At 40.0% G+C, this 24,375-nt stretch overlaps 1 protein-coding gene across 1 annotated transcript in view; it reads left to right on the top strand.

Annotated features, from left to right (window-relative positions):
* Positions 1-24,375, top strand: part of CALD1 (caldesmon 1) — a 188,550-nt gene that overhangs the window by 52,588 nt on the left and 111,587 nt on the right. Inside the window, 1 exon segment of the mRNA XM_038559477.1 lies at positions 14,127-14,220. The gene's annotated coding sequence lies outside the window, so the exon portion shown is untranslated.

The following is a 24,375-nucleotide window of genomic DNA, read 5'->3' as shown; positions in this document are numbered from 1 at the left end:
AGGCCTTTTTCTTCTACTCAAAAAAGATTCCTAGAATGTAATTGAGTGAGAGTCAAGTTTATAGGGATAACCCTGAGTACTTCCTAATGTTTTAAAAAGTAAATCATGTGGAATCTGAAATTTCTGATGACACATAGCACCAATACTTATGCTGTGGTTGAGACTCCATATGGAAACCCACAGTGGTGTGCCACCATGCCTTGACAGATCTATTTGATGTTCAAGTACTTTGAAGTAAGGACAGTTGCTTGAAGGATTTGTCACTTGTTACACTCTCCCCACTAAATGATTGCTGCAAAGACAGGTCAAATGGAAAGGCCCACAAAGAATCAATTCTTGATTGATTTTTAAAAATTAAAATTTTTATTTCTAAATAAAAAATAAAATTAAATAAAAATTTAAATTTAAATAAAAATAAAACTTTTATTTCTAAATTAAAATTTTTATTTCTAAAAATTTTAGCCCATGGTACCAGGTGGGAATTAAACAGTGGATTGATCTGATTTCTAAAAACAAATGTAGTGATTGATTTGTCCTAAAATGAAAAATAACTAGCTCCTGCTAAATGAACTTTGTTGTTAAACACCAAATAAAAGAATGGTGTTCTGCAAAAAGAATAGATTTGAGGACCCTGATCTACCCAACACTAGCTGAAAGAGTTTGGGTAAATCCTTTAACCTCTCTAGACCTTTCTAAGTCCCATTTATAAAATGTTGTAAATGATACTTGTCTTACTGACCTATGGGGTCACCATGAAAATCATTTGAGGGAAGGGATATGAAAGCTCTGTTTACTATAAAAGTGCTATGTATTTATATTCTTAACCCACTTGTGATGTCACTAGTCACTTGAAAATTAGTTCACAAACCAAACTTGTTGATGATAGAAGCATAATTGTCCTGTGACCAACCCACTTTGTCCCTACCAAGCATTCCAGACATTTCAGTGCAGGAACAAGGTCTATGGGAAAAAGTCAAAAGGAGACTGATCAGAGGAATTCCACTGGCCCTTCCCAGGGCCCTGTACACAAAATGGTCCCCCATGCTTTGTTATTTTGCTGTTTTGCCCATGTCCACAGTTTCCAAGACAATAACAGACTGATAGCTGGGTGATGATGAAGAGAGTAAGTGTGATGTTACACCAGTTTTCTAGTGCAAAGGACTCGGCATCTCATCCATGGGATTGCAGCCTCCACTGGCTACTTTTCCAGCTGGGTGTGCAGACAGACAATGCAGAGGCTGGTTTTCTTTAAAATGCTGAGAAATGACATCAACCAGTGATTTTTCTCAGCGCTACCCACACAGATGGTTTCACCTTTTGTTACATGGGTTGGACAAGATGATTCTAGGTTCTGGAGTAAGCCCTGAGCCCTCCTCCTGTCTAGGTTACCTAGGTCAGCATTTTATCCTTCACACCAACTGAGCTCAAGGCTCTGGATGAGGTCTCAGTATATAGCTCTGGGGTGGAGGAGAGTGGTGAGCCGTGCTGGCTGGTTAGAAAGTGGAGAAGAGGAGCAGGATCATTCCACTTTGGGTATCATTTTGCTTTGTGTTTTTGCTCATCTGAAACAACTGGGTGTAATAGAAATATAATATGTAGCCCTGATCTTAGGTACTTAAATTTCAAGCAGCAATCAAATGAATACTAGAAAAAGTTTTAACAATACTTTAAGTAAACAAGTACATATTGTACAGTAGGAAACATAAAAATCAATTCACTGAATCAATAAAGTATAATGAGTTGACTAAATTGAATAAATAATCCAATTGTGTGGATGACCTAGCATCTCAACTGGAAAGTACTGCTCCTTTGTGAATATCCAAAATTCCTGAAGACCAGCTTCATGGATAAGACTATCAATAAAGTGAGAGTCTACTGGAATTAAAGGGATTCAATCATGAGCATTCTAATTTTTGTAGTTGCTTCTATGTGTAAGTTCTCTTTGTATAAGAAGCTATGCACAGTTTCCTTTTGTGTAGGTATGTATGTGGTAAGGACATTTAACATGAGCTGTACCCTTTTAACAAACTTTCAGGTGCACAGCGCGGTATTATTAACTGTAGGCACTGTGCTGGGCTGCAGATCTTTACAACCTATCCATCTTGATGGCAAGGATGTAGAAAAAATCAGAGCCCTCATACACTGTTGGTAAGAAGATAAAAATAGTGCAGCCACTTTGAAAAAATGTCCTCAAATTATTAAACACAAAATTACCATATGACCCTGCAATTCCACCCCCAAGAGAAATGAAAAAATATGTCCACACAAAAAGTTGTACACAAATGTTTACAGCAGCATTATTCATAATAGCCAAAAAATAGAAACAACCCAAATGTCCATTGGTGGATGAGTGGATAGACAAAATGTGATCTATCCATACATTAGAATAATATTTGGCCATAAAGTTAATGAAGTACTAATACCTGCTACCATATGGATGAACTTTGAAAACATTGTGCTAAGTAAAATAATTTTGTCACTAAAGACCACATATTATATGATTCCATTCATATGGAATGTTCAGAACAGGGAACTTTATATAGAGATAGAATATAGAGTAATGGTTGCTTCAGTCTGGGGGAGGTAGGGGAGACTGGAAGGAGAGTAATGGCCACAGGGTATAGGCTTTCTTTTGGGGTGATGAAAACATTCTATATTGATTTTGGTGTTGGTTGCTCAACTCTGAATATGCTAAAATCTTTTGAATCATACACTTGAAATGGATGACTCGTATTATGCAAACTCTATCTTAACAACACTATTATTTTAGAAATAGAGTAACATTTGATAAATAATAGATTCTTAATTTCAAAAGCAAAGAAGCCATACATAAACACATGGAAAGAATAGATACAGGAAGACTACATTTATTGGAAAATTAAATATACATAAAAATCAGATGCAGTTTCTTATCATTCATTGGAGCCCAAACATTTAACATAGCGCATTATAAACAATACAGCAAGCATCAGAGCTTGTTGATAATGATAATGATGACAGTGATGATAGTGGTGGTGATACCAGTGCTGGTGTTGACAACAACAAAACCAACTACCTCTCCACAGTGTTTCGGCTTTTTTTTTTTTTTTTTTTTTTTTTTTTTATGATAGGCACACAGTGAGAAAGAGAGAGAGAGGCAGAGACACAGGCAGAGGGAGAAGCAGGCTCCATGCACCGGGAGCCCGACGTGGGATTCGATCCCTGGTCTCCAGGATCGCGCCCTGGGCCAAAGGCAGGCGCCAAACCGCTGCGCCACCCAGGGATCCCTGTTTCGGCTTTTTAATATAATATCTGCGTCATCAGGTCTTTTTCTTTCTTTGCTTTGCTTTGCTTTTCTTCTTTTCTTTTTCGTGAAAGACACGGAGGAGAGAGAGAGGCAGAGACACAGGCAGAGGGAGAAGCAGGCTCCACGCAGGGAGCCCGATGTGGGACTTGATCCCGGGACTCCAGGATCACACCCTGGGCCGAAGGCAGGTGCTAAAGCACCGAGCCACTCAGGGATTCCCTCATCAGGTCTTTCTTAACGTATGGTAGTTATACCAACGTCCAGCTGCAGGTATACCAGGATTCTATAGAGAGAAAGTTACATTTTTTTCTCAAGAGTTAATGTCTCATGTTTGTAGCCACAGGAAACATCACACGCTGACGTCAGCTGCTTTCCCATGAGAAGTCTAGAAATTTCATAATGCCATAAATGACTTTCTCTTTCCTATTTGCTTCAGACAAGTAGAGGACTTTTCACAAAGCTTAAAAATAAACATCTGACCTTCACCCTGCCTTGGATACATTCTTACTGCTTCTCCAATCAGAAATTATCTTGCATCTAAAATTCTACTCTCATTCTTCTATTAACAATTGAAAGATTTTAGCCAATACAAACAGCATCATGGATTATTCTTAATTCTGTAATTGTTCAAGGAGAAATAGGAAAGTTTGCAGCAAACAGATACTGTTTAAAGGCATCAAGGCCCTCCCTTCATACTATTATGTAATCTTGTTCTGTTGCTTTCAGAATTTTTTTTCTTTCCATAGCTGTGTAAACTTGGCTCCTCTGAGAACACATATCTGAGCTATATCCTTTGTATTCCTGGAAGTTTTAAGGGAAATTCAACAACATTCTATACCTATAATAGTATAGAAATAAGCCAAGGGTTGATTTGATTCATTCTGCTTTCTGGATACAGAATAATTCAAGGAGGGTGGTAAAGAAAGGATATAAGTTCATTTGGGGCCAATAGCATTCTAGGTCCAATACTAGGTTCATTATGTGCATTCTCATCCATTCATTGCCTCAGTCCCCTGACAAACTTTTATGGGATATATGTCATATGCCATGGAATATGCAAAATGCTCGGGATAGAATTATCAATAAAGACTGTGCATTTTATTCCCATGACATATTTTGTCCTGTAACTGGAAGCTATGTCTCCCTCTCCCCTTCACCTGCTTTTCCCAAACTTCCACCCCCTTCTTCCTGGCAACCGTCAGCTAGTCCTCTGAATTTATGGGTCTGATTCGCTTTTTGTTTGTTTATTCATTTGTATGTGTATGTTTTATTAGATTCCACTTATGAGTGGAACCAAATGGTATTTGTCTTTCTCAGTCTGACTTCTTTCACTTAGCATCATACCCTCTAGATTCATCCGTGTTGTCTCACATGTCATGATCTCACCCTTTTTATGGCTTCATAATATTCCCATGTCTATGTGTACATGCATGCATGTATGTATCAACCAAATTTTCTCATCTATTAATGGACACTTAGATTGCTTCCATGTCTTGTCTATTGTAAATAATGCTGTAATAAACATAGGGGTGCAGATACCTTTTTGAGTTAAGTATTTTTGTTTTCTTTGAGTAAATACTCAATAGTGGAATTATTGGATTATATGGTATTTCTATTTTTAACTTTTTGAGGAACCTCCATACTGCTTTCCACAGTGGCTGTACCAATTTACATTGCCACCAGCAGTGCACAAGGGTTCCTTTTTCTCCATTTCCTTGCCAGCACCTGTTACTTCTAATCATTTTGATTTTAAAATAAATAACTGATATCCAACAAAGAATTTCCTTAAGGTCATACCTCTATCATGACCCCACAGCCTGTACTCTCTCACAATTCAGTGCTGTTTTCAAGGGAAAGACCAATATCCAACCCAACTGAATAGTTTAAAGCTTTGTCAGCAATGCAGTGAAACTGTTGCAAACTGCAACAGAGAGAACTTTTACTTTCATTGAACCATTGACTTTTTCTTGAATTACATGAACAATTTCCTTAGTTTCTTGCTTTATTTAACCTGCTTGGCTAAATAAATTCCTAACATAGTATTCTATTAAATGCACCTTGTCTCTCTTATCTACTAATTAATATGAATATTTTTATATGTCCATATGCAAAATTCCATAGTAATGCGAAAAACGTTGGTCATGAGAACCAAGAGACTCTCCCACAGACATAAAAATTCACACTGAAATGCAAGCGTACTCTGGATGAATAGTACTCAAGATACACAGGCAAAAACTTAAATGGAAACATACGATTTAAATAAGTAAAGAAGAGACCTTGTGCAAGAGCTTGATGCACATGTGCACCACTGGAGGTAGATCTGGGAAGGTGGGTGGTTGAAAGGAAGAAGAGAAACAGTGTGGTTAGTGAGCAAGGGGCTGAATGGACGTGCAGTTTCACCACATCTTAAGATGATAAGTAGCCCCTATATTTGAATTGCTTTGGTATGGGCCACTTGCAATAACATTCAAACTTTCCCTTCTAAGATATAGTAAGCCAAAATATATCTATGGAAAGTTCACTAAGTCATTGGTAAATAATCCAGTGTTGACTTTTAATTTAGAAATAACTGGCCAAATTGATCCCAGCCTATCTGACTACAGCTTTCCCCCTACAGAGTACATTGATGTGTATTACCTTCTTGTTTTCTCTCTTTGTCTTTCTTTTTATTATTTTATTTTCCTACTGGTATAATATATGACCAGAAATATTGAACTTTCATGATTTTATATATTTTGAGCTCATAAATTCTCTTAGTTGTCATCTTTTCTAACTGAGGCTTCATCTTTTTCTCTTCACATATAGTAAAAACAATCTTATTGACACATAACATACATAAAAGTGTACACATCATAATTGGACTGCATAATGAATTTCCACTAGATGAACATAATGGTACAGTCCCCACCCAGATCAAGAAGCAGAACATTACAGGGCACCAAGGTGCCTCAGTTGGTTAAGCGTATGCCTTCGTCCCAGATTGTGTTCTCAGGGTCCTGGGATCGAGCCCGAATCTGGGTCCATGGGCGGCAGGGAATCTGCTTCTCTCTTTCTCTCCCACTGCCCCTACCCCCACCCCCACCCCCACTCAGGTGCATGCTCTCTTTCTCTCTCAAATAAATAAATGAAATATTTTTTAAAGAAAGAAACAGAACATTACTAGCACCCCAAAAGCTCCCCTTGTACCTCCTTTTACATTCAACCTCCTCCCCTTACCTCCACTGCCTCAAGATAACCATTATTCTGATTTCTAACACCAAGTATTAGTTTTGTTTGTTTTTAAATTTTATATTAATGGAATCCTTCTGTGTGTATGTGTGTGTACATATGTGTGTGTGTGTGACTTCCGTTGTTTAACATTATGCTTCTGAGATTCATTGCTTAAGCAATACTTAGGTTATTCTAATTGTTATACAGTATTTCATTGTTTGCCTGCCACAACTTATCCACTTTACTATTGGTAGACAATGAGGTAATTTCCTGTTTGTGGCTATTATAAAAACTGCCGCTATCAGCATTCTATTCTAGTTCACGTCTTCTGATGAATATGTGCATGGATTTTTAAAAAAGATTTATTTTTTGAGAGAGAGAGAGAGAGAGAGAGAGAGAGTGTGTGTGTGTGTGTGTGTGTGTGTGTGAATAGGTGGAAGGGCAGAGGGAGAGAGACTCCTCAAGCAGATTCTCCACTGAGCATAGAGCTGACATAGGGCTCAGTCTCCGGACCCCGAGATAACGACCTGAGCCAAAAACAAGTCAGACGGCCAACCAACTGAGCCACCCAGGCACCCCTAGATTTTTGTTGTGTGTATACCTAAGAGGAAGATATCTTGGTTACAAGATACACAAATATTCCATTTCAGCAGCTGAAACTGCCAAATATTTTTCCTAAGTGATTGTACCAGTACGTTGCCACAGCAGTGCATGAGAGAGTTCCAATTGCTCAACAACACTGAATTGTCAGTCTTTTAAATATTCTAATGGTGTGTGGTTTTAATTTGAAATTTTTTAATGATTAAAAAGATTGGGCACTTTTTCATATGCTTATTGGTCATTTTAAAAAAGATTTTATTTATTCATGAGAGACACACACAGAGAGAGAGAGAGAGAGAGAGAAACACAGGCAGAGAGAGAAGCAGACTCCATGCAGGGAGCCCGATGTGGGACTCATTCCCAGGTCTCCAGGATCGCGCCCTGGGCCGAAGGCAGGCACTGAACCACTGAACCACTCAGGCGTCCCAATTGGCCATTTTAGTATCCTCTTTTGTGAAGTGCCTATCAAAGCCTTTACCCATTTTCCTATTGGGTCATCTATCATTTTCTTACTGATTTGTGGGAATTCTTTATATATTCTGAATGTAAGTCCTTTGTCAGATATATGTATTGCTAATATTTTTTTTCTCAACCCATGGCTTGCCTTTTCATTTTCTTTGTGGTTCTTAATTTTAGTGCAGTAAAATTTACCAATTTTAATGCTTTATGATTAGGGATTTACAAAATCTTTACCTGTCTCAAGAACATGGACATATCTTCTGCTTTTTTTCTGAAATCTTTTATGTGTAAGCTTTCACATTTAGATCTACACTCAATCTGGAATTTTAAGGGGGAGTGGGGTAGAGGGTTTGGTGTTAAACAGAAGACTTAGTTTTCTTTTTTTCCATATGCATACCCAATTGAAGTGCTCCATGCTGTTGCTTTCTCCAGATGGGGTTGTCCTATGTTCTGGGAGTTTGATAGATTTGGAAAGTTCACTTTAGTTGAATTAGGGCTGAGGTGAGTTTGTATCACTCCATGGACCTTTGGTCTGCACCCTCTCTGTGGGTGAGCCTTCCAAGGGTCCTATTGAGATTGTATCCCCAGACACTTCTTATTTTTATTTTCCTTGCTTCCATTTTTATTTTTATCGAAACATAATTTACATATAGTAACATTTCCTCCTTTTAATAGGGTTACATAAGTTTTGACAAACGTGTACAGCTGTGTAAAAACCACTCCAACTAGACATAGAGTAGCTCTGTTGAGTCCAGAATGGTTCCTCCTTCTGGAAGCTTTTCCTACTCAGCTCTGTGCAGCTGCTGAAAACTGTGGTGTGTAGAAGTATCCTGCTTGGTTTCTTATTCTCTCTCATGTTTTTGTGTCTTAAGGATTCAGCAAATGTCTTGAGGGAGAAATAACTGAATGTGAGGCCACTTTTCCAGGCCTTCCTCCCCTCCAGAATGTTGACCCCTTAAGTCTTGGTTACTGCAGCAGCTCTCTGATGCCTTCGAGCAGATTTTTGCTTTTGGAATTTTATCCAGATTTTCTGTCTGTTCTCAGCAAGAGCACTAAACTGCCACAAGCTACTCCATTATAGGCGAATGCATAAGTCAGTCTATCTGCATTAAACAGACTCATTAAGAACCCCCTCCAAAAAAAATTTTTTTTGTATAGATCTCAAAAGAGTAAAAGAAATGTCATTGTTGGCAGCTATGACTACTCCAAGTGTTCAGTCATGGGAAGAGCTTTGGAGTCAAACAAATCTGGGTACAGTTCCAGCTCTGCTACTTATTAACTATGTGTTAGTGAATCTGAATCTGTTTCCTTGCTTTCAGATGGGGCTAATAAAAACAACCAGTTTCATAGTTTTCTTTTGAAGATTAAATGAGATAACAGATGTCAAGTACCTTGCACATAGTATGCATTCAGTAAATGATAGATATTATTTTGTAATATATTATCATTTCTCTTAGAGTTATCAAATACACTCATGTCTTAGAAATGATGGGGAAGGGGTAGGCGAGGTCATGGTCCCTGCAAGCAGTACCCTTCTCTGAGCAGCCTATTTGATGCTGAAAGGGATGAGCTTGTTTTATTCACAACCATTACAAAGTCATTCACAGATACTGAGACATGCACAAGACATTTTTTCATTCCAGAATGTCATAGAATTCTATGCAAACCATCTGAACTGGAAGGATCTTAAATCTCTATTCCAAAAAAATTAATGTTACAGATGAGGCAATCAAGGGTCCTAAAGTGGTTAAATGACTTGGTCAAGGTCAGTTTACTCGTTAGTATTTATTTAAGTGACCAAATTCCCTAAGAGCACATATTTCTTCCCTCCTAAAAGCACTCCTAGCTCCCATATTCAACTATAAATGAAAAAGAGAGACAATTCACAAGGGACAATTAGTGATGTTTTATTGTTACTGGCTCATTCTGACTAAAACCCATAGATCTATTTTAAAATATTTTATTTTAATTTCCATCCTTGCAAATTATATGACTTCCTGCCAACTAAGACTGACACAGCTACTTACCATTCCTTTCCCATTCCAAGGATCATATCCTGTAGCTTCTCATTCTTCTGTTATTAAGAAATATTCCATCTTATCCCCTGATGCACAAGACTAATAGGAGCTCACATAAACCCACAGAAAACATCTCTCTTCAAGGTTGCCTAGTGAGAGGAGGTGCAGGGGGCCTCCACCATTCTGAGCACTGAATGCAGGGGTGGCCATGTGTGGTCCCTGGCACTCTTCTCTATGGCAAGGGCCAGATCACCAGCAACACTGCCACTGTCATGATTTCCAGCAAAGGCCACACTTCGAGGATCGTTTTTTGGTAAGTCCCCTTGTTCAGCACATCTTTCAGCATTGCATACTCTGCCAACAGACAGATAAGCCTGAGTCCCATATGGGTCAAGTAACTTGAAAGAGTATCATGATCACAGAGCACACAGTCATCTCATAAAAGCCTCTCCCTCATGCTAGGATTCTCAAGGGCTCTTCCTGGAACACTCTTTCCCTAGATCTTCAGATGGGCTACTCCTCCCTAGAAATGCATTTTCAGCTTCCATGTCTTCTCTTCGGAGAGACCATCTTTCAGTACACAATCTCCAGTGGCCTTCCAGTGGCCTTCTACTATAACATGCTGTTTTATTTACTCACGCTCAGAAACACGTGTGTTGTCTCTACTCCACCAGAACACAAGCTCTGGGAAAGCAGTCCTTGCTCATTCATCTCTGTGTGCCCCATCCTGGCTCAGAGTACCCACTCAATGAGTGAGTGAATGTGGGCATGTATCCTTTCAATACACCCATCAGGCCGGGTCAGCCCTTGGGTTTGAATACTTGCTTTACTACTTACGAGCTGGGTGAATTGAGGCAAATGACTTAAAGACAATGAATTTCTTCATGCTCACCCTAAGATAAGAATACATACCTCACTAGGTTGCCACAGAGATCAGATGACATCGATGTGCACCATGTGCTTAGCACAAGGGCTGGCACTGGGAGTCCTTAATACATAGTATTTATTATGTCCAAAATGAAAGCAGAGCATATTATAAAAGAGTCATGGGGGGATTTTTAAAGGTCAATATTAATGTATTAACATTAATCAGTATGAATGTTAAAATCAAGCGTCCTAATTCAACCACATAAGATAAAATTTTAAATTAAGTTAAAACTTGCTTCTTGTTGGCTAGACAAAGTGATTCATTTTTGTGAAAGATCCCTAATTTAACCTTTGCAATAACTACCTGTTATTGTCATTATAGATCATTTAAGACCCTCCCCTTCACCCAACCCTCTGGTATCCATTCAGAAAATGGCATCTTTTCTAGAATATTTGTGGCAGGAATTTTCAGGTAGAATTGCGATCACTTCTTGCAAATACACACTGGCAATGTTTTTTTTGTTTTTTTTTGTTTTCTTTTTGTTTTTTTTTTTTCATTTGGGTAACCTAGGAAGGTGCTGGTTTCTGTTTCTTATGCTACCGACTGGCTTTAAGCTAGGGATTTTTTGAGGTTTTTAAGAGAATCACTACTCTTGGAGGACTAGAAATCTGATTGAGGGGAGAGACATTTCTCCTTTCCTTTTACTACACCTTGATTCTCCCAGAGCAAATTTTCATATAAAACCCAAATGTCCCCCCATGCCTGAGCAGATGGTTCAGTCAAAGGAGCAATGAATAGCACCTGGCTGTTTGCCACGGGCTGGGAAGGGGGTCATGAGAGGAAGGGAAGCTCACTTGCCTATCATAATCCTGCTCTCTCTCCTTCCTCTCCTCCTCCATCTCACCTCTTTCCTTCTTTGCCATCTGGTCTAGACTCAGCTTTGCCTGCAGACAATCTCAGTAACTGCCTCTGAGCCAGGTCAACCAGAACCCATGTACTGGGCACTGAATTAAAAAGCTTAAAGGGGCCCAGTGAGTCATAGTTCACCCAGAAATCTATTTGAAGTTGCAAAGTAACTAATGGTAGAAAAAGATCTTAACACAGGGAGGAAGAGCTTCCATCAGTTTTGTGGCCCTTGGATTCTAACTTTCTAACTTGGAAAACAGGAAAGCGTATCTGAAGACAAACTCCACTTCCAGTGACTTTGCCATTTCTCCCGAAAGCCTTTCTTTTCTGTCTCACCAACAAGACAGTTCATGAACATAGACCTAGATACTATAGAGCAAAAACAAATTTTTTCCCACCGATAGCATTTTCTTCCTCTACTTTTCCTTTATTCCTTCCTAAATTTAAAAAGAAAATTGAGGATGGGGAGAATTGAAAGCAGGGAAAGGAAAACTAGGCAAATAAATACTGATCCTGCCAGAAGGTTTAGGAAGGTACTGTCGATTATTTTCTCTGCTTATTTAAATGCCTCTCAGTATGTTTAGTTACAGTCTAGGCACATAACTCTTGCTTTCTTCTAGTCTGATGTCTTTGTTAAAGCCCAAAGGTCAAGGATGGGAGGCTTCTCTGGGGAGGGTACTATAATCTACATCACATTCCAGATACAGGCAGCTTTTTTTAAGGTGCAAATTCCTGGGCACCTCTCTTGAGTGCCCCATATATTTTTTAAAAGCAACCCCCCTCCACCCAAAGATTCTTTTGTGCAGCCAGTCTGAGAACCCATATTCTGGGGGTTCAATACACCATAAACACCGTAAGATCAAGTACCACTGCTGTTTGTTCATTGGCATATCCCTGATATGTTCCTGGCACACAGAGGGCACTCAATCCATATGTGTAACTGACTCGTAGGAACACTCTTTGTTATCAGGTCTCATCTAAACTCCATCCTCAAGCACTCTGCTAATTAATTGTTTAGCATGTGGTTTTTATTTTGGCGGGAAGACAAATGGAACAGAGACTGCCTTGAAAGCTAATGAAGGTTAATATGCACAAAATTTGGCCTACAGTTTTGGGAAACTCATCCATCGTTTACATTCATTTATTCAACAAATATTTCTTGATGTCCTCCTCAATGCTGGCAGGGACTAGGAGCTCTGAGGAACTGGATGATGAAGCAGCCTTGTACCAGCTTTCCACCTAGGAAATGCCTCCCAATTTTATTGTCCTCTTCTCCTATCCCCTCAAGTTTATAGAAAAGACCTCCAAACTTGAATCCACCGTAGAAGAAATGGAATTTAAATGGGATCTGGAGCTCTTGTCATTCTCTGGCTTTGTAACCCAGAAGTGTAATTGTAGGTTTTATCACTCCAACTGAATTTTAGTCTCCTTAAGATGAGGCCCACATTCCCGGAATGCTGAACAAAGAACTTTGGATGTATGGCAGTTCGACAAGAGATGTTTGTGCTTGACACCAGTGGGAAGAGGTGATAGACCAGTGGGAAGAGGTAGAGAGAAGGGAGCTATAGACAGCCTGAGTGGCCACTCAAGATTAAGGAAAGGGAGGCATCTAGATTTGCTGATGAATTTGTGAGCCCCTCAAGGTTCCTTGATCCGAGTTTGCAAAATAGTCTTCCTCAGATGGATACAAACCATAAGTAACATGCTAAGCATGTTTTTGTGTTATTTTGTTTTTTTTACCTGTGAAACCTGAAATGAGAATCCAAGAATCTAGGCCCAATTTCTAGCAGTGAGATTCCAAGCCAGTCCCCTCACCTCCATGATTTTCTGTTTTCTTCCAATGCCCGGTGGCAGAGGCTGGGAATGGACGAAAGCAAACTATATTCTTAAGGTCCACTTGAAACCCATTATTATAGTCAATTAAAGGCGAACATTAAATGCACAAATTTGCATTTCATACGCGTACTCATTAGAAGTCCTTGTTGCGTCGTGTTGGGGGAAGGTTTAGGGTTATGATGGTAATTTGCTTCACAGTTGTTATTTCTTGGTCTTTGTAATGTTTAATATTTATTGCTGTGTTTTAAGTGCAAGAGAGTTAATTCTAGATTATCTACTAGTACATTTCTATATATTTGTAATCCTCTAGTCTCTCTTCTTCTACCAATTAGTTAAGCTCCTGAGACCATCACCAACAGAGAAGACTCTGGACAAAGGGTCCAAATGGTTTTTGAGAATCTGAAGCTTAGAAGGATTGAGGGTTGAGCTTGGAGATGAGAGTGTCCTTGACTATGTTCTAAAGTCTTTGCCTTTGATTATTGGCATTAGTACTACTCCCTGCTTTGTATTAACTATACCACCTTCTCTACCCCCATTATTTCGAGTAAATTTTTTTTTTAATTTATTTATGATAGTCATACAGAGAGAGAGAGAGAGGCAGAGACACAGGCAGAGGGAGAAGCAGGCTCCATGCACCGGGAGCCTGACGTGGGATTCGATCCTGGGTCTCCAGGATCGCGCCCTGGGCCAAAGGCAGGCGCTAAACCGCTGCGCCACCCAGGGATCCCTATTTCGAGTAAATTAAGGGTTGACTCTGGAATCATTGTATTCGTGTTTTTTTTTTTTTTTTTAAAGGCAAGTGCACAACATCCTTTGGTGCCTTATTTCCCCTTTAAGGCCCAACTCATAATAGTACCCGAGGAAGACATATTTTAAAACAAATAGTCTACATTAACTAAAATTCACTCCACTTAATCACGTTTCCATCCTCGTTTTATACCAGGTATCATTAAAACATTTTAAGAACCTTCAATCAAATTCTACAGAAATTGGTGATCAACCAGAAGGCTCAGAAGTGGACATTTGATCACTTACCTGTGAGTAGCATTTATGTGATTGAGGGGGAGGAGGAAGCTCTGTTCTTAGCAATTATACAGCCTCTCTGCATAATTTTTTACATTCTTGCACCTAAACATGCACTGTGAGAAGCCAGGCTTTCTGCTATGCTCCTTATAGTTTATTTACCAGTTAAACTATCAAGTTTGGAAGGAATTATTTCTTCTGCTTTATAATTTGATTTTTTTCCTTAATTTTTTCCTGCATGTATAATATCTTAAGCAAAAACAGTCCCAGATCAATAATAATGAAGTCCTCACTTCCAGCAAAGAATGCTAATGACTTGAGGAAAATAGATGAGTCAGTCTTCCGCAGGGAATAAGCTCATCTTTGCACAGACACTGGTGATTTGGGGGGCAGTAAGTACCTGTCACTTCCCATGAACCCACCTCAGCTAGAAGGTTCCACAGGCAGAGGGTCTACTGGGAAGCAGAAAGAGAGGATTTTAGAAGGTAGAGGATGGAGAATGCAAAGGAGACTTCACTTGTTCACCATTTTGCCCAGGCTGGCACCAGTAGGAGGGCAAGTTTTTCAAGAACTGAGCATGGTTCCCAGACATTTGTTGTTTCTGGATTTTATCCCTTGTACCCTGTATTAGTTTGCTTGTGTTGCTATAGCAACATACGGCAGACCCAATGGCTTAAGCAACAAAAATTGCCTCACAGTCCTGGAGGCTAGAAGTCTGAGATAGAAGTGTCAGCAGGGTTGGCTTCTCCTGAGGCCTCTCTGCTTGGTTTGCAGATGACTGTCTTCTCCCCATATCTTCACACAGCCATCCTGTAGCATGTCCATGTGTTTGGTTTTTCTCTTTCTCTCTCTCTCTCTGTCCAACATTTCCTCTTCTGATAAGGACACCAGTCATATCAGATTAAGGCTCACCCTAATCATTTCATTTTAAGTGAATCACCTCTTTAAAAACTTGATCTTCAATATGGGTTACATTCTAAAGTACTGGAGGTTAGGACTTGAGCATATGAATTCGGGACACCACCATTCAATCCATAACACCCTATCATCATTTGTTTCTAATATGAGGATCTTTCATTTGTTGAAGATGCATTTCCCTCTGATTCTTCTCTCCTGAACTTCCTTAGCATTGATGTTACTCTCAGAATATTTGGTTCTGCTGGGGTGTGGTATAGTCCTTTGTGAACAGCTCTCATTTTCCAATGACTTGGTATAAGTTTTGAAAGTAAAGAGTGTGCCTTTTACATCCCTCACAGCACTAGGGAAGTTTTGTATATAGTAATACATTTAATAATAATATCTGTTGAATGATGAATACATAGATGATTAGACGTAGCCTCTGAACCTACAATTTATTTGCTTCAAGACTATCTCCAAATGATGATTATCAGTGGTACTTTCTCTTCCTTTGCTGCCCTCTACCCACAACATGTGGAAATAAGACTGGAGAGGGGCTAAAATAAAAATATGATTAGTTGACACCAGGAGAGTTACCTGTCTCCTCAAAAAGGTAGGAGAGAGTAGATAGCATGAGCCTGCCCCAGATCCCATCACTCATGAGAACACTGTTCCAGGATATAGGAGGGAAGGACGATGAGTTTAGATTGGGGTTTACTGAGTGTGAGGACTTGTGGGACTTCAAGGGCATATGCTAGTCTGAAGCTCAGGTGAGAGTGAGGGACAGAGATGTTCCCAGTCATAGCCTCTACTTAGGAATTAGAACCATGACAATGGATGTCATCCAGTGAGATTGTGTGAAGATAGAGGAGCAATGTTTCCAAAATGCTACCAGAAATTGTACGCAGAAGATTTTCCTGGCAAATAACAGAAGAATCCCTTCCATGAAGGAGAAATCCACATGCTACTTCTCATGAGGGTTTGTGAGAACATGTATATCAACTAACATGTATGTCTATCTATTTCTTTCTCCTCATTTATTTGGCTCTATTTCTTCTTCTGTCCTCTCCTATGGGGCTATGCCCCAAACCATTCCTGTGGGACTTGCCCTCCTCAACTTTGCCACCCTCTTGCTAACTAGCTGTACCCATGAGCATGTGTTTGCCCAAGTTTCTGCCATGGGGATCTCAAATATCAACTCCTTCCTTTGTGGCCATTCTCTTCATCAGCCAATCAGAGCTGATCAGACTGGACAGTAGGGGAGTGGGATTAGATTCCTCAATGCCCAGAGAGACAGAAAGTAGATCCTTCTCAGGGTCAGGTACCATGAAACATCATCTTATCTAGACAGCCAGTAAAGGGCTCAGTAGAGGGGAATGGACCACTTTTGCACTGAACTCCTTCCTTAATCCATTGATTCTTGCCAGTCCCCGCACCCCCCCCCCCCCCACCACCACCTGTGCTCTTAAGAAGGCTTTGGCAATATTTTAGAGTTTCACAGCCAGGCTAGAATTGGGGCTGGTGGAATGTGGAGAGGCCATGGGCCATGACAATCTTCTTTCGAGACCCCACAAGCAAATGTCATTTCTAAAGGCCATGTTTATCCCAGCACTAGTTTCCTTAATTTTTCCTGCTTTCTCTGATACAAATAAAAGAAGGAAAGATATTTGTTCATTTCTTTTATTTTTGAAGTATTACTTTTCTTCTTTTAAATTCTCTTCTTGCAATTTTTTCCCTTTTTCTCTCCTCTCTTTGCTCTCTTTTTTAGCAGAACCTCAATCTTTCCCTGAATTGTCTGATTAGTAGTGGAAGAGACTATCTGAAGCCTGGAAACTTCCTCCTTCTCTGCAAACCCCACTTGTTTTCTTTAACTATGAGATGCCAGCTTTCTTCATATACCCACTTCCACACTTCCCTCTTGGTATTCTTTGAGCAGCCAGGAAAATATGCCAATTTTTATGCAGCTACCCAGAATATCAATGACACCTCAGTGATTTTTACTCAAGTTGCTGCTTACATAACATGAGAAAAGAGATATTTTGGAGTCAAGAGAAAATAGCTCTACAATCTATGAATGGCCTAGATGGGGTGTTCCAAATGAATGGTGGCCAGTGGCCAGCATAGGTGCCTCCCAACTGCATTTCATTAATTTCAGTCAGCTACAACATTTGGAAAGAAAGATGATTTTCCTATGAGCATGTAAAAGAAGTGCTTTGAGTTGTAAGGCTTTGCCCTTGCTTTAGAACAGCATAAATGGAAGATTTTATAACCACTGTGGGCCAATATTTTTGGAGTCAGTTGAAGCTCCAGATGGAGTGGAAAGAGAAGTGTTTTTTTTTTTTTTTTTTCTTCCTCTTTGCTTGAGTTTTGCAGAACAAGTCTCCCTGGACACCTTTAATAAAGTGTTCAGTCTCTTATGTAGCTCAATGTGCCCAAACTTGTTATCAATGGGATCTGAAGGAGTCTTTCTTACACTAAGAATCTTTTCTATAGATTTCTGGTAGAGGCTCTAGAACCAGCCTCCTATATGAGAACATCTTGAATCCATTCCCTTCCCAAAAGTCTCACCTTTAGGAGCCGGCGCTTAGGTCCTTGTCACGAGAGATAAGGAAGAAAAATACACAATAAGCACAAGTTTGGTTAAGAATTGAGAGGACGGGAAGAACACAGTCCCATGGCCTTCTTAACATTCTGGAAACTTTCATATGAAGCAGCGTGAGAGGACATTCCAGCATCATCATATGCAGATTTTGTAACTTTGGCCAAATGATGGAGTTTTCTAGGCCAAGGAATTGCACCTTGCTTTCAGAGGTACCTCTGTGGAAGCATGAATTCCTGCCCAGCACAGCTGTTGGTAGAGGTTAGTTGTGCCAGTGTGGACAAGCCAAGATGAGCACCACAGAGGGCGAGGAGAAAAAATAGACAGTGATGCCAGAAGCTTGTTCTGGAAGAAAGTCTCTTCTAGAACTCCTTTCTAGACTTTGGTTCCAATGGGCATGAATATAGGGAAAAAGAATGATTGTGCTATTGAATAGCTTCCAACCAAAATGATCAAAAGTCTTACCTGGGTCTCTAACTATGAGTGGATTTTTATAGTTCAAGGACACAGACTCAGCTGCTTCTGAACTCTGCTTTGGGATGTTTAACAAAATGAGCTTGTGAACATCTTGTACTACGTGCAGCCATACTCCAAGAGGATTTACGTAGAACAAACACTCAGTTGAAGGGGACATCTGAAACAGTTTCTTTCCTACGATTCTCTACATCCCAGGGCCAACTTAATGCCAAATTAAATCTATATATTTTTTTAAATCGACTTTTACTAAGGAAAAGGCAGAGCTGCATTCCATGAAACAGATATTTTAGGCCAAAATTATTACTTGGACCCTTTTTCCCTCCTCCTTTTTGCTAATTCAAAACAAAATGTCTATCATTCACTCTAACACCAGCATTTAAGAGCTGGAGACAAATGGAGTCTGAATATTCACGCCAATGTGGTACAAATGAGCTGTGATTTTCAGGATGCTGGCTGTTTCTCTGACAGGAGAAAAGAGCAGTCGACTAGTTTAATATCTTTGGCTGAAAACACTTTTTTATAAAGGGATGGAGAAGGCCAACATTAATATTGAGTCCTGTTATTTAATGGCCAAAAAGGATACATCACAGAAGGGGGCATCGTCAGTCCAGGGACAGTGTGTTTGTCACACCCAGAGGATGCAGAGGGGGTGCGGATACACACACAGGGTGGGAGTAAAGAAAGGAGCTCTTCTACAAGCATTTTCTCCACGTTCTTCAAAGAAGTCCTTCCAGAAGTCTATTATACTCATGATTGTGAGTATGATTCCCTCACAGACTTACGCAATGCGTAAACATTGAAGACGTTTGTTATAATGAGAGTTTCTGGGGATTGAGTTACCTGCCCTGAGGATAGGAGGAGGCTTGTGACCCCTGTTAGCACCATCCGTCCTCCTTCTTGTCCCTCAAACATGCATTTTCAATCATTCATTAATTCACTATTTCTGTAGTACATTGAATTGGACCCTCTCCATCTCAGGTGCTGTCAGATCTGGGCTACATGAGTAATTCTAGTGTTCCTTTATTCTCTCCTATAAGACAGACTATTTTTTTTTTATTCGATGCAATGGGAAATTTAGTGAATCTAATAATGTGTTCATTGATGTAAATGTGATTTCCAGTACTTTTGTTTGTTTTTCATTGGCCCCATCTTGGCAAAGAGTCATAATATTTTAAATTTCTCTGCCCTCTCGTCCACCTGTCATACTTAATTATGTGGTTTACAGGCAAAACATAGCAATGCGGCAGTTGTAACTGTAATTCTACTTTTCTGTGAACCGCTTTGAAAAATGATGCATAATTGTGCCCAGCATTATTTGTTTCCTAAATTCTGGTTTTCAGGAAGCATTTTTTTAAAGGAGGACATAATTGTAGTTTCAAAGTAATAAAAAATTAAAAGCAAAGTGAGAGTACTGCAACATTTTTATGGAATGCTCAAAAGACCCTAAGGTGAGAAATCCATAGCAGACCTACCATGAAACCAGTGGAGCTAGGACACCATTGGGTGGCTTAGTCAGTTGAGCATCTGCCTTCAGCTTGGGTCATGATTCCAGGGTTCTGGGATCGTGTCTTGCATTGGACTACTTGCTTGACAGGAAGCCTGCTTCTCCCTCTGCCTGCTGTTTCCAATGCTTGCATGTGTGCACTCTCTCTCTCTCTCTGACAAATAAATTTTAAAAATAAAATTAAAAAGAACCAATGGAGCTGAAACCCTTAAACATGTCTCTATCACAACCCTTCTGCCGACTTTTTTACATTGAATACTGTATTTTCTTTCTTAAAGAAGGCCTCCCAAATAATCTTCAGATTCCACAAATGTGGCTCTTCCCTGAGACAGACACAAATGGATAAACTTAGATGATTGATCTTCATGTTGAAAGCTAATTAAATTTTAAAAATAAATCGTCAAAGTGTGAAGTACTGTATTTTATTTTTTAAGACTTTAGAATGAATTCAGCTAATTTTCTAAAGTAAACCTCACTTAAGTGAAATAATAAATCAGTTTGCCAAAACACAAATGAACATAAATAGGAGATTCATCTTTACTTCATAAATAAACGTCAAATATGAGCTTACCCTAAAACGGAGCAGGCCAATCCTCTGGACAGGAAACAGCTCCTACCTTTGTTGAGGAGGTAGCTACGAGTTGTGTTTTCATGTTGAGGATGGGGTTGGGAGTGGAGGCACGTGAAGGGTGTAGGGAAGCCACTTCATGGAAGGCCTCTGGGGCTCACAGAGAGGCAGGATGGTGGCATGTAGGAGGCAGGTCATTCTTCCTCCTAGCCCCCTCAAAAACCAAGGCATTTAGACCCCGCAGTCATCATCTCTCACCTGCTTATCCCCTGGACCAGGAATCCTACCTGCCCAGCAGCTTCCCAGCCCCACAGGCAATCACTGAGTGGAGACAGTAGTAAACTTGGGTTGCTCCAGTTTCCAGCTGAGGGCAGCTTTAATTGCTCCTCCTGCTAACAAAGAATATTCAAATTCAAGTGTAATAGCCTCTCATTGCTGGGGTCTACTCGGCTGTTCTGCTATGTAACATCTGTTTTTGAAATTCGGCTGAGACCCTGACTTAAATCCATTTAACTTAAAAAGCAGCGAGAGAACATCTTGTTTTCACGGATGTCCAGGGGCTGTATGTCAACAAATAAAAGATCTGTTTGTGGTATTCAAAGGGGAAAAGCTGGTTGTGAGACATTGTGTCACTGGGGTAAATCTATTATGGCCTGTTCATTTCTTGGAATTGTGAAACAAATTTGACAAAACAAAGTGGACCAGCTTCGTTTCAATCAGCAAATTTTTGGCTTAATGGTGGTAGGGAAGTGTGCTTTTCTTGTCAGAGGTCACTGAGCTGGATGGTTTCCAGAAAGATGCCCTCATTCATGCCTCCTACATTAGCCATGTGAAGTTAATATCTTAAGTGGATTCTCTATATAAATTGTGGCAGAAAGCATCTGATATATCATTATTTTTATATTACTTACACAGGACCTGAGGTGGGAAAGAAGGGGTGAGAATAGTTCACCATCCCTCAAACCTGACTAGCTACTTTACTCCTCACCCACTTCTTTAGGAGAGAGTAGAGAAAAGCTTGATTTATCAGCACCTGGAAGAGTGAATGTCTGATGCAAAAGAGATGTCTGTATATATGTATTTGTTTAATGAATATAAACTCTGGTCTTATAGACTCATGTTCTCTTTTTGAATGCATGACTGTATGGGTATTATCATCATTCCAGTTTGAAAAAGCTTTCACTGCCTATGTCCTGTTCTAGCCCAAAGAAAAGCATTAGGTCACTCCTGTCGCTCTCTCTTGCAGCACCGTGTTTTTCCTTTCTAACTTTATTCCAATTTGTATTTTATTTATTTATGGCCTGTCTCCACCATCAGACTATAAGCCCAGCAAGGGTAGAGTCGTTGTTTTCACAGCTATATGCCACACTAAGCAAGGTGGCTAGTACATGAATATTTCTTCACAATATTTGTTGAATAGTCCTCCTGACATTTTCATTGTGATAATGGCTGTAGAGCCTTAACCACTTTTGCTTATGTATGAATTTAATCACAGTGAAGAAGACAATAGGGCTTATAATGCAGTTGAAAATGCAGAGACCTTTTGTGTGATGACACGGCCACACTCATTTGAAGGTCATGGTGGAATGGGTTAGTCTAACCATCTCTATTTTCTTTTTTTTTAAATTTATTTATTTATGAGCGATAGAGAGGGAGAGACACAGGCAGAGGGAGAAGCAGGTTCCATGCAGGGAGCCCGACCTGGGACTCGATCCCAGGTCTCTAGTATCACACCCAAGCTGCAGGCAGTGCTAAACCGCTGTGCCACCAGGGCTGCCCACCATCTCTATTTTCTTGAGTTGATGTTGTTGAGCCACATCTGCCATTAGAGCTGGCCAGGATTAATGTCATAGCACATGGCAATAGTTTAAGATTTTTTTTTCCTCTTAAATAGTTAACTCATTCCTGGTGGTCTTGAGTCTCTGACTTCAGAAAATTCTGGCCCACCAAGCCACTTGGTAAAGGCAGTTAAAGATCTGTGGTCAGAAAGAAGATACTTTTGGTGCCCAGTGGACGTGGAGGTTTAATATGCATATTCGCTTGTCTGGTGGTCACTGTAGACCTTTCTTATGGTCAAGCAAAATAGGAATACTCTAACTTGAGTAGGAACAAAGTAGATTCACTGGCTCCATTTTGCTTTGGCTGTCTGTGTTGACGGGACTGACATGGGAATGATTTGTGTGTTCCAGAGGATCTCAAGAGAAATGCTCATTCGTTTATAGAAGGTGCAATTCCACAACAGTTTTTTGCTTTGTATACTTGAAAACATTCCCAAAGAAACAAAGTCGGATGCAGAAAAAATAATGGGAGAAAAGAAAAATAATACTCTGAATTCTGAACAATTCTACTTTACTGGGTTGAGCCGTCTGCCAGCTGGCCACGGTGCTGACTACTTGTAATATATACTTTTGGTAGGCTGCATGTAGTTCTTGGAACTGTTTATATTAGACGGCAGAAACTTAATTATTCTAAAATTGGCAGGATTTGCTTTGGTCACTTAATACAAAACTGCTTAGTCATCTTTATACCTAGTGTGGACAGCGTTGTTTGAGTGTGAAAACCTGGGAAATGCACACGTGCTCCAAAGAGACTTCAAAGAAGGTAGCAAAACAAGAAGGTATCATTTTTTGCAAGATGCTTACTTACCAGGTGGTTGCCACATGTTTTGATTGGACAGGCTAGGTGCCTGTTGAGTTCAAGTCCCTGATTACAAGTATTTTTCTTTCTTGTGGATTGTGTCAGGATTAAAAACCGACTGCTGCTGCTTCTCAGATTGGGTTCTACTCCTGCTTTTTTGCAAAGTACAGGTTTTCCAGCAAGAGGGTGAAGAACGCCTGAATCAGCTGTCAGGAAAGCTTTCTTGTTCTCCGAAGCCAACCAGGATGTCCTTTCAAGCTGCTCGTCACCAAGGTCCTCCCTTTGACTCTTCTGGTTTGGATACCTATCTTACCACATATGAACTACTGCCTTCCAAAGGCAGTACAGATTTATAGAGCTCCAGCAGGGAAGTGGGTAGGCAAAATGAGTCTCTTCCGTGTGTTTCAGAGTTTGAGGTGGCGCCAGAGGTCTCCAGGTTTTTCCAGGAATGCCCGTGGCAACCTCACACTCTTCCTGTGACCCGCACTAGGGCTCCTGAGAGAGATGGTGAGAAAAGATAAAAGTCCTATAGCCAATGGGTAATGACACCAGGCTTGGGAGGGGTGGGTTCCCAAGCCAACATCCAGAACAGTGCCTTATGTTTCTAATTACTGAGCATGGTTAGAGAGCAAAATCAGGCAACACTTTTTTTTTTTTTTTTAGACTGATGGAAGCATTTAAATCAGCTCTGAATGTCAGTGTTTTCTAATTATGATGGAGGAGTGGCAAGGAATCTCCAAAGGCCTTGGCAATTTGGAAAGTTTCAGCCCAACCCTGATTCTCTTCTTTTCTTATTCATCATATGTCTTCTTTGTCCTTCTTTTTCTTTGAACACCCCAGAACTAGCCTATCCCCTGAGTTACAAAGGCCTAGTACTCCTCTTCCTGAAACCAGAATGTCTTTCTAAGACAGGGTTCTTTCCCACTAGAGGAAAACAGCTACAGCTACAAATCGCATTATAAAATAGAGCTCCATAGTGAACCACCACCACCCCCAAGGTAGTACTAAAAACTCTCCTAGAGGCATGGCCTTTTGAAAATGTCTCAGCCAAGTTCCTCTGTTTACCAATTAAGTGCAATGAAAGAAATGCCCTGGAATCCATTTCAGTTCAACAAGTATTCAACTTTGCTGACTATAAGAAAAAAATAGTCAGTTAAGGGACTATTTGACAGACCCCTCAAGTACAACGTCGAAGGATCACAAAAATGAGTAATAACCTCAAGGAACTTACCATCTTCTAGGAGAGACAGGTGTATACTTGCTAATTTAAATACAAGCTATAGACTAAGCACTCCAATAGAAATATAATATGAGTATCCGTACAAACCCATGTCAGTGAGTGAGTGGTTCAGGGACCCTGTAGTCTTATGCTAGCCTTAAGCCTGTACTGTGAGCCGTTTCTTACATGAAGAAAAGTCCAGAACTCTCCAAACTAGCAAATGAGGGGAACTACCATCTACGTGATTCATGCAAAAGGAAAGAGGAAG

Source organism: Canis lupus, chromosome 16, assembly GCF_011100685.1.
Source record: "Canis lupus familiaris isolate Mischka breed German Shepherd chromosome 16, alternate assembly UU_Cfam_GSD_1.0, whole genome shotgun sequence".
NCBI classification, from domain to species: Eukaryota; Metazoa; Chordata; class Mammalia; order Carnivora; family Canidae; genus Canis; species Canis lupus.
This window is presented reverse-complemented; position numbering and strand designations above follow the sequence as displayed.